At 41.9% G+C, this 10,819-nt stretch overlaps 2 pseudogenes; one reads left to right on the forward strand and one right to left on the reverse strand.

Annotated features, from left to right (window-relative positions):
• Nucleotides 1–273: 273 nt before the first annotated feature.
• Nucleotides 274–1,536, forward strand: LOC123381000 (annotated as a pseudogene).
• A 4,324-nt stretch (nucleotides 1,537–5,860) lies between these two features.
• On the reverse strand, nucleotides 5,861–9,529 carry LOC123380992 (annotated as a pseudogene).
• Nucleotides 9,530–10,819: the final 1,290 nt, after the last annotated feature.

Genomic DNA, 10,819 nt, shown 5'->3' on the forward strand with positions numbered 1-10,819 from the left:
ATGGTGGGGACTGCTCTTAGTCTCCTAATCCGGGCCGAACTGGGTCACCCTGGCACACTGCTAGGAGACGATCAGATTTATAATGTGATCGTCACCGCTCATGCTTTTGTAATGATCTTCTTTATGGTGATGCCTATTATGATCGGAGGGTTCGGAAACTGATTGGTCCCATTACTAATTGGTGCCCCTGACATAGCGTTTCCCCGAATAAACAACATGAGCTTCTGGCTCCTTCCCCCATCCTTTCTACTCTTACTCGCCTCATCTATGGTAGCAGCCGGAGCAGGAACCGGATGGACAGTATACCCGCCCCTAGCCGGGAACCTGGCTCATGCGGGAGCATCCGTAGACCTAACTATTTTCTCACTACACCTGGCAGGTGTCTCCTCAATCTTGGGTGCTATTAATTTTATTACTACTATGATTAATATAAAACCTCCTGCCATGTCTCAATATCAAACACCCCTATTTGTTTGATCAGTCTTAATCACTGCTGTCCTGTTACTTCTATCACTCCCAGTTTTAGCAGCGGGAATCACTAGGCTACTAACAGATCGAAACCTAAACACTACATTCTTTGACCCCGCTGGGGGAGGAGATCCTATCTGACACCAACACTTATTCTGATTCTTTGGCCACCCAGAAGTTTACCTTTTAATTCTACCCGGTTTGGGGATAATCTCACATATTGTTACCTATTATTCAGGTAAAAAAGAACCCTTTGGCTACATGGGAATAGTTTGAGCCATGATATCAATCGGCTTTCTGGGCTTTATCGTATGAGCCCATCACATGTTTACTGTAGGAATGGATGTAGACACACGAGCATACTTTACATCAGCCACTATAATTATCGCCATTCCTACTGGGGTAAGAGTATTTAGTTGACTGGCTACTCTTCACGGAGGTAATAGTAAATGGTCCCCCGCTATACTATGAGCCTTAGGCTTTATTTTCCTATTTACCGTAGGAGGCCTAACGGGAATTGTACTAGCAAACTCTTCATTAGACATTGTTCTTCACGACACATATTACGTAGCGGCCCACTTTCACTATGTCTTGTCAATAGGAGCAGTATTCGCTATTATAGGAGGCTTCGTCCATCGATTCCCCCTATTCTCAGGGTACACCCTTGACAACACTTGAGCAAAAATTCACTTTACCATTATGTTTGTAGGAGTCAATATAACGTTCTTCCCTCAGCACTTCCTAGGCCTGTCTGGAATGCCGCGACGTTATTCTGACTACCCAGATGCATACACAACTTTGAAATACAATTTCCTCAATGGGCCCTTTCATCTCATTAACGGCAGTTATGTTAATAGTTTTCATAGTGTGAGAAGCTTTCGCATCCAAGTGAGAAGTGGCCATAGTAGAATTAACCACAACTAATCTTGAATGATTATATGGATGTCCCCCTCCGTACCACACATTTGAAGAGCCAACTTATGTGTTATTAAAATAAGAAAGGAAGGAATCGAACCCTCTTTAACTGGTGTCAAGCCAATGCCATAACCATTATGTCTTTCGCAATTACGAAGCATTAGTAAAACAATTACATAACTTTGTCGAAGTTAAATTATAGGCTTGAATCCTATATGCTCCCATGGCGTACCCCTTCCAACTAGGTTTTCAAGATGCTACATCTCCCATTATAGAGGAACTCCTACATTTCCACGACCATACGTTAATAATTGTATTTCTAACCAGCTCCTTAGTTCTTTATATTATCTTGTTGATACTAACAACCAAGCTCACGCACACAACTACAATTGTATTTGTCTGATCGTCTCCTAGCAGTGTGCCAGGGTGACCCAGTTCGGCCCGGATTAGGAGACTAAGAGCAGTCCCCACCATGCCAGCTCAGGCACCAAATAGAAGGTAAAGAGTACCAATATCTTTGTGATTAGTTGAAAATAGTCAACGGTTTATGAACATAGGTAAGATGGCTGAGTAAGCATCGGACTGTAAATCTAAAGACAGAGGTTCGAGCCCTCTTTTTACCAAGTCCTGCGGTGAATGTCATGTTGAATTGCAAATTCAAAGCAGCAGCTTGGCGCTGCCGGGGCTTCTCCCGCCTTGTTTTTCTAGGCGGCGGGAGAAGTGGATTGAAGCCAGTTGATGAGGGTATTTAGCTGTTAACTAAAATTTCGTGGGGTTGGGGCCCACCAATCTAGTGAGGACTTAGCTTAATTAAAGTGTTTGATTTGCAATCACTTGATGTAAGATAGATTCTTGCAGTCCTTAGAATGGTTTGATGTGCAGAAGTGAAGTCTGTGGGACTTGCTTAGAGCTTTGAAGGCTCTTGGTCTAGTTTAACCTAAACTTCTAATCCAGGATGGATAGTATTGGTGTAAGTGGAAGTAGTATGGTTGGTATTGCGACTAGAGGGGGCAGGAAGGTTATTTTTCCTGTGCATTCAAATCGTCATTTTATTTTTATGCTGTTGTTTGAGGGGAACATGGTTAGTGCGGTAGTGTATGTTAGTCGTATGTAGAAGGATGGGTTAAGTAGTGCTGTTGTGGCTAGTAGTGTTGGTATTATGATTATTTCATTTTTAGTTAGTTCCTGGATGATTATTCATTTTGGAATAAACCCAGAGAGTGGGGGAAGGCCCTCTAGGGATACCATTAATACTAGGATGAGTGAGGTGATTAGAGGGGTTTTATTTCATGTTTGTGACAGGGATGATGTTGTGGTGGTGGAGCTATGTATGAATAGTATAAAGGTGGTTAGTGTTATAATGATATAGATAGTTAGGTTTAAGATTATTATCGTGGGGCTGTACATTAGGATAGCTGTTATTCAGCCTATATGGGCGATTGAGGAGTACGCTATGATTTTTCGTAGTTGTGTTTGGTTGAGGCCTCCTCAGCCTCCGACTATGACTGATAAAATGGATATTGTTAGGATTAGGTTAGGATTGATAGTGGATGAGATTTGGTAGAGGATTGATAGTGGTGCGATTTTTTTGTCCTGTTAGTAGAATTAAGCCTGATGATATAGAAATTCCTTGTGTAACTTCGGGCACTCCGAAGCGGAATGGGGCTAGTCCTAGTTTTATTGCTAGAGCGGTTGTTATTATGATCGATGCTATGGGGTTAAGGTCTTTTAATATGGTTCATTGTCCTGAGTGCAGTAGATTGATGATGATTCCTATTATTAGGATTATGGAGGCGGTCGCTTGTGTTAAGAAATATTTTGTGGCGGCTTCTATGGCTCGTGGGTTGTATTTTTTTTTATGAGGATAGGGATGATGGCTAATAGGTTTATTTCCAAGCCAATTCAGACTATGAGTCAGTGGGAGGTTGTTACTACAATTATAGTTCCTGAGATAACGGTTAATATAACGATAATAAAAATAGGGGGTTTGATTAGTCTGGGAAGGGTATAAGCCAACATTTTCGGGCTAGGGGCCCGATAGCTTATTTAGCTGACCTTACTTTAGAATATGGTGTAATAATGGTAGCACGAAGACTTTTGGATTCTTAGGATTAGGTTCGATTCCTATTGTTCTAGAAATAAGAGGGTTTAAACCTCTATGTTTTGCTCTATCAAAGTAACTCTTTTGTCAGACATATTTCTTACGTTTGAGGTGGGATGCTTGCTGTGATGATAGGTAGTGATACGTGCCATAGGCATAAGGCTAGGGTGAGAGGTAGGAAGTTTTTTTCACAAGAGGTGTATTAGTTGGTCATATCGGAATCGTGGGTAGGATGCTCGGATCCACAAGAAAGTAATTGTTAGGAGCAGAGTCTTTACTGTAAAGTTGATGGTATATAGTTCTGGTATAGAAGGGCTATGGACTGCTCCGAAGAGTAGGAGTGTTGTGAGGATATTCATTATGATGATGTTAGCATATTCTGCTAGGAAGGATAGGGCGAAGGGGCCTGCTGCATAGTCTACATTGAATCCGGAGACTAGTTCTGACTCTCCTTCTGTCAGGTCGAATGGGGCTCGATTGGTCTCTGCTAGGGTTGAGATAAATCATATCACAGCTAGAGGTCATGCAGGGATGATTATTCTTGAGTGGCGATTAGTATGGCTAGTGTGAAGGATCCATTTATTAGTAGTACTGATAGGAGGATGATGGCTAGTGTGACTTCGTATGAGATTGCTTGGGCGACGGCTCGTAGGGCTCCGATTAGGGCGTATTTTGAATTTGAGGCTCACCCTGATCATAGGATGGAATAGACGGCCAGGCTTGATATAGCCAGTATAAATAATACTCCTAGGTTTATGTTAATGAGTGGGTATGGTATGGGTAGTGGGATTCATATGGTTAGGGCTAGTGTGAGGGCTAGGATTGGTGCTATAATGAATATTAATATGGAGGATGTGAGGGGTCGGAGAGGTTCTTTGGTGAAGAGTTTTACAGCGTCTGCGATAGGTTGGAGTAAGCCGTATGGTCCTACGACATTTGGTCCTTTACGGAGTTGCATATAGCCTAGCACTTTTCGTTCAACTAAGGTTAGGAAGGCTACAGCGAGGAGCATAGGAATAATTAGTGAGAGTACATTAACTATGAACATGTTGTTAAGGAGAGGAATCGAACCTCTGATAATAAAAGCTTAAGTTCTGTGCAGTTACCGGGCTCTGCCACCCTAACAAACCCGAGCTCTCGGGCAGTGTGATTAGATAAACTGTCTAGATTAAGATTATATCATCTATTTGGTTAAAGGCGCTTCGGTGAAGTGGGCCTCACTTCTCTTGTCCTTTCGTACTGGGAGAAGTTATTAAATAGATAGAAACCCACCTGGATGACTCCGGTCTGAACTCAGATCACGCAGGACTTTAATCGTCGAACAAACGAACCTTCGCTAGCTGCTGCACCATCGGGATGTCCTGATCCAACATCGAGGTCGTCAACCCTATTGTCGATATGGACTCTGAAATAGGATGGCGCTGTTATCCCTAGGGTAACTTGTTCCGTTGATCAAGGTTTTTGGATCAACAAGTGATGTAATACTTTCGACTGGGTAGTCTAGATTTAAATCACTCGGAGGTTGTTTTGTTCTCCGAGGTCACCCCAACCTAAATTGCCGGCCCACATAGAGGTTTGTTGTTCCTGTCGGTTAATTGATATAGGGTCTCTTTGGGTCGGTTAATTAAAGCTCCATAGGGTCTTCTCGTCTTATTATTATATTCCCGCCTCTTCACGGGAAGGTCAATTTCACGGCTTGGAAGTAAGAGACAGACAGTAAAGCCCTCGTGTGGCCGTTCATACAAGTCCCTATTTAGGGAACAAATGATTATGCTACCTTTGCACGGTCAGGATACCGCGGCCGTTTAACTAGCGTCACCGGGCAGGCAGTGCCTCTCATACTGGAAATGCTAGAGGTGATGTTTTTGGTAAACAGGCGGGGCTTGTGTTTGCCGAGTTCCTTTTACTTCTTTTAATCTTTCCCTAATTTGCATCCCTGGGTTGGGTTAACAATTAGTTTGATATTTTGTTTATGGTTAGGTTGTATATATCTTGTTGTTAACTATCAGTGGTTATCCGTTCTGATATAAGCTTATGCAGGGAGAAATATTTCTTGTTACTCATATTGGCATTATTGCTTCTATTATTAAATAGATTAGCCCAGTTTTAGATTAGGAGTTGGTTGCATTTTTTTTTTTTTTTGACATTAAGATGTTTTGATTGTTGAGCTTGAACGCTTTCTTAATTGATGGCTGCTTTTAGGCCAACTATGATTTATATTTATGCTTACTCTCTAATGAAGGCTGTATCCTAATTCTAAAAAGCTGTACCTTTTTAGATTATATTTTAAACTTACATTAGAATTTTAGGGTTTTTGAGGTAAGGTTAAAGTTGAACTAAGATTCTGTTCTGGGCAACCAGCTATCACCAGGCTCGTTAGGCTTTTCACCTCTACCCACAAATCTTCTCACTATTGTGCAACATAGACGAGTTCATCCTGTAATAGATTGTTCATGGGTAGCTCGTCTGGTTTCGGGGGACCTAGCTGAAGTTCTCTTTGTTAGGTTGTTCTAGCTAACTCATTATGCAAAAGGTACAAGGGGTAATCTTTGCTGTGCGGTGCTTATTTTAATTTTATCTTTCATCTTTCCCTTGCGGTGCTTTCTCTATAGCGCCAAGTTAAATTTCTATCTCCTATACTTTTTAAGGTAACTGAATGTTTTGTTTTATTTTCTAGTGTTAGTTGTGTTTATAGGTGTTTGGGCTAGCTTTAGCTCCAGACGGTCAGTTTAATATGAAATCTTCTGGGTGTAAGCCCGATGCTTTGTCTAAGCTACATCTTGTTATCCAAGCACACTTTCCAGTACGCTTACCTTGTTACGACTTATCTATCTCCTCTTGTGGGTGTGGTGATTTAAATAGGTTTTTTGGGGAACTACCACTTGAGGAGGGTGACGGGCGGTGTGTGCGTGCTTCATGGCCCGATTCAATTGAGCTCTCTATTCGCAAATTTACCACTAAATCCTCCTTTAATACTTAATTTCATAAGGATCTTCGTGGGTATTCTAATTTTAGAAAGTGTAGCCCATTGCTTCCCATCTCATGAGCTACACCTTGACCTAACTTTTTTTGGGTTAAGATACTTGTGCTTACTTTTCTTCCTCTTTAGGGTTTGCTGAAGACGGCGGTATATAGGCTGAATTAGCAAGAGATGGTGAGGTATATCGGGGTTTATCGATTATAGAACAGGCTCCTCTAGAGGGATGTAAAGCACCGCCAAGTCCTTTGAGTTCTAAGCTGTTGCTGGTAGTTCTCTGGCGGATAGTTTTGTTTAGGATAACTATCTAAGTTTAGGGCTAAGCATAGTGGGGTATCTAATCCCAGTTTGGGTCTTAGCTGTCGTGTAGTCGGAGGTGTTAAAGTTACTTTCGTGCTGTATTTTTATGTTAACTCTAGCTTTCTACGGCCTAGTTAAAATTTAACTTTAGTATATTTTTTTCTCTGTAACACGCTTTACGCCGTGGGTCTATTAGTTTGGGCTAATCGTATGACCGCGGTGGCTGGCACGAAATTTACCAACCCTTGTTTAATACAGCTTAGTCGAACTTTCATTCATGGCTTAATTTTTATCACTGCTGTATCCCGTGGGGGTGTGGCTGAGCAAGGTGTTATGAGCTACTGTGGTTGTGTGCTTGATACCAGCTCCTTTAGGTCACTGGGTGACTTAGAGGGCATTTTCACCGGGATGCGGAGGCTTGCATGTGTAATCTTATTAATAACTAATGGAAAGGCCAGGACCAAACCTTTGTGTTTATGGAGTCTGGCGACTCATCTAGGCATTTTCAGTGCCTTGCTTTATATGTTTAAGCTACGTTAACTGGGACGTGGGGTTAATTTGGACATGTAAAATGTTGTTCGATAGGGACGAATTAGAGATCAGGTCGGTGTGTCTATAGATAACTGCGAACGGAGTTATGATTTAGTATTAATAGCTAGTAATGATAGGGGATTGCTAAGCTTATAAGCGTTTTCTTAGGCCTTATGTTTAGGTACGGTCTAGTCTTGTTTTTGGGGTTTGGCAAGACATAAATAGGCACGTATTATTATAAATCAGGTTAACGGGGGGTAAGGGGGGGTTGGATTAAGCTAGTTATCTACTAAATCAAAGTGTTTGCGTGTGTACGTGTGTACGTGTGTACGTGTGTACGTGTGTACGTCAGAGTTGTTTGGTTTAGTCGGCCTGGAATAGCATCAGGTTTTAGGCCTAGGGATGGGACGGCTCATGAGTGTAACACATCTTCTGATGAAATTAATATGCGAATGGTCATTTCTATTGGTAAAACTACTCGGTTGTCAACTTCTAATAGCCGGAGTTCTCCGGGTTTTAATTCTTGGGTAGGAATCATAGAAGAGTCAAAATTCAAGTCTTCGTAGTCAGTGTACTCATAACTTCAATATCTTTGATGCCCCCATGGTTTTTACTGTGAGGGAGGGGTTGTTGATTTCATCCATTATATAGAGAATTCGTGAAGAGGGCAGGGCGATAAGAGTCAGGATAATAGCAGGTAAAATAGTTCAGATGGTTTCTACTTCTTGAGCATCCATTGTACTTGTGTGCGTGAGCTTGGTTGTTAGTATCAACGAGATAATATAAAGAACTAAGGAGCTGATTAGAAATACAATTATTAACGTATGGTCGTGGAAATGTAGGAGTTCCTCTATAATGGGAGATGTAGCATCTTGAAAACCTAGTTGGAAGGGGTACGCCATGGAAGCATATAGGATTCAAGCCTATAATTTAACTTCGACAAAGTTATGTAATTGTTTTACTAATGCTTCGTAATTGCGAAAGACATAATGGTTATGGCATTGGCTTGACACCAGTTAAGGAGGGTTCGATTCCTTCCTTTCTTATTTTAATAACACATAAGTTGGCTCTTCAAATGTGTGGTACGGAGGGGGACATCCATATAATCATTCAAGATTAGTTGTGGTTAATTCTACTATGGCCACTTCTCGCTTGGATGCGAAAGCTTCTCACACTATGAAAACTATTAACATAACTGCCGTTAATGAGATGAAAGGGCCCATTGAGGAAATTGTGTTTCAAAGTTGTGTATGCATCTGGGTAGTCAGAATAACGTCGCGGCATTCCAGACAGGCCTAGGAAGTGCTGAGGGAAGAACGTTATATTGACTCCTACAAACATAATGGTAAAGTGAATTTTTGCTCAAGTGTTGTCAAGGGTGTACCCTGAGAATAGGGGGAATCGATGGACGAAGCCTCCTATAATAGCGAATACTGCTCCTATTGACAAGACATAGTGAAAGTGGGCCGCTACGTAATATGTGTCGTGAAGAACAATGTCTAATGAAGAGTTTGCTAGTACAATTCCCGTTAGGCCTCCTACGGTAAATAGGAAAATAAAGCCTAAGGCTCATAGTATAGCGGGGGACCATTTACTATTACCTCCGTGAAGAGTAGCCAGTCAACTAAATACTCTTACCCCAGTAGGAATGGCGATAATTATAGTGGCTGATGTAAAGTATGCTCGTGTGTCTACATCCATTCCTACAGTAAACATGTGATGGGCTCATACGATAAAGCCCAGAAAGCCGATTGATATCATGGCTCAAACTATTCCCATGTAGCCAAAGGGTCCTTTTTTACCTGAATAATAGGTAACAATATGTGAGATTATCCCCAAACCGGGTAGAATTAAAAGGTAAACTTCTGGGTGGCCAAAGAATCAGAATAAGTGTTGGTGTCAGATAGGATCTCCTCCCCCAGCGGGGTCAAAGAATGTAGTGTTTAGGTTTCGATCTGTTAGTAGCCTAGTGATTCCCGCTGCTAAAACTGGGAGTGATAGAAGTAACAGGACAGCAGTGATTAAGACTGATCAAACAAATAGGGGTGTTTGATATTGAGACATGGCAGGAGGTTTTATATTAATCATAGTAGTAATAAAATTAATAGCACCCAAGATTGAGGAGACACCTGCCAGGTGTAGTGAGAAAATAGTTAGGTCTACGGATGCTCCCGCATGAGCCAGGTTCCCGGCTAGGGGCGGGTATACTGTCCATCCGGTTCCTGCTCCGGCTGCTACCATAGATGAGGCGAGTAAGAGTAGAAAGGATGGGGGAAGGAGCCAGAAGCTCATGTTGTTTATTCGGGGAAACGCTATGTCAGGGGCACCAATTAGTAATGGGACCAATCAGTTTCCGAACCCTCCGATCATAATAGGCATCACCATAAAGAAGATCATTACAAAAGCATGAGCGGTGACGATCACATTATAAATCTGATCGTCTCCTAGCAGTGTGCCAGGGTGACCCAGTTCGGCCCGGATTAGGAGACTAAGAGCAGTCCCCACCATGCCAGCTCAGGCACCAAATAGAAGGTAAAGAGTACCAATATCTTTGTGATTAGTTGAAAATAGTCAACGGTTTATGAACATAGGTAAGATGGCTGAGTAAGCATCGGACTGTAAATCTAAAGACAGAGGTTCGAGCCCTCTTTTTACCAAGTCCTGCGGTGAATGTCATGTTGAATTGCAAATTCAAAGCAGCAGCTTGGCGCTGCCGGGGCTTCTCCCGCCTTGTTTTTCTAGGCGGCGGGAGAAGTGGATTGAAGCCAGTTGATGAGGGTATTTAGCTGTTAACTAAAATTTCGTGGGGTTGGGGCCCACCAATCTAGTGAGGACTTAGCTTAATTAAAGTGTTTGATTTGCAATCACTTGATGTAAGATAGATTCTTGCAGTCCTTAGAATGGTTTGATGTGCAGAAGTGAAGTCTGTGGGACTTGCTTAGAGCTTTGAAGGCTCTTGGTCTAGTTTAACCTAAACTTCTAATCCAGGATGGATAGTATTGGTGTAAGTGGAAGTAGTATGGTTGGTATTGCGACTAGAGGGGGCAGGAAGGTTATTTTTCCTGTGCATTCAAATCGTCATTTTATTTTTATGCTGTTGTTTGAGGGGAACATGGTTAGTGCGGTAGTGTATGTTAGTCGTATGTAGAAGGATGGGTTAAGTAGTGCTGTTGTGGCTAGTAGTGTTGGTATTATGATTATTTCATTTTTAGTTAGTTCCTGGATGATTATTCATTTTGGAATAAACCCAGAGAGTGGGGGAAGGCCCTCTAGGGATACCATTAATACTAGGATGAGTGAGGTGATTAGAGGGGTTTTATTTCATGTTTGTGACAGGGATGATGTTGTGGTGGTGGAGCTATGTATGAATAGTATAAAGGTGGTTAGTGTTATAATGATATAGATAGTTAGGTTTAAGATTATTATCGTGGGGCTGTACATTAGGATAGCTGTTATTCAGCCTATATGGGCGATTGAGGAGTACGCTATGATTTTTCGTAGTTGTGTTTGGTTGAGGCCTCCTCAGC

This window comes from Felis catus, chromosome D2 (genome assembly GCF_018350175.1).
Source record: "Felis catus isolate Fca126 chromosome D2, F.catus_Fca126_mat1.0, whole genome shotgun sequence".
In the NCBI taxonomy this organism is placed as follows: domain Eukaryota; kingdom Metazoa; phylum Chordata; class Mammalia; order Carnivora; family Felidae; genus Felis; species Felis catus.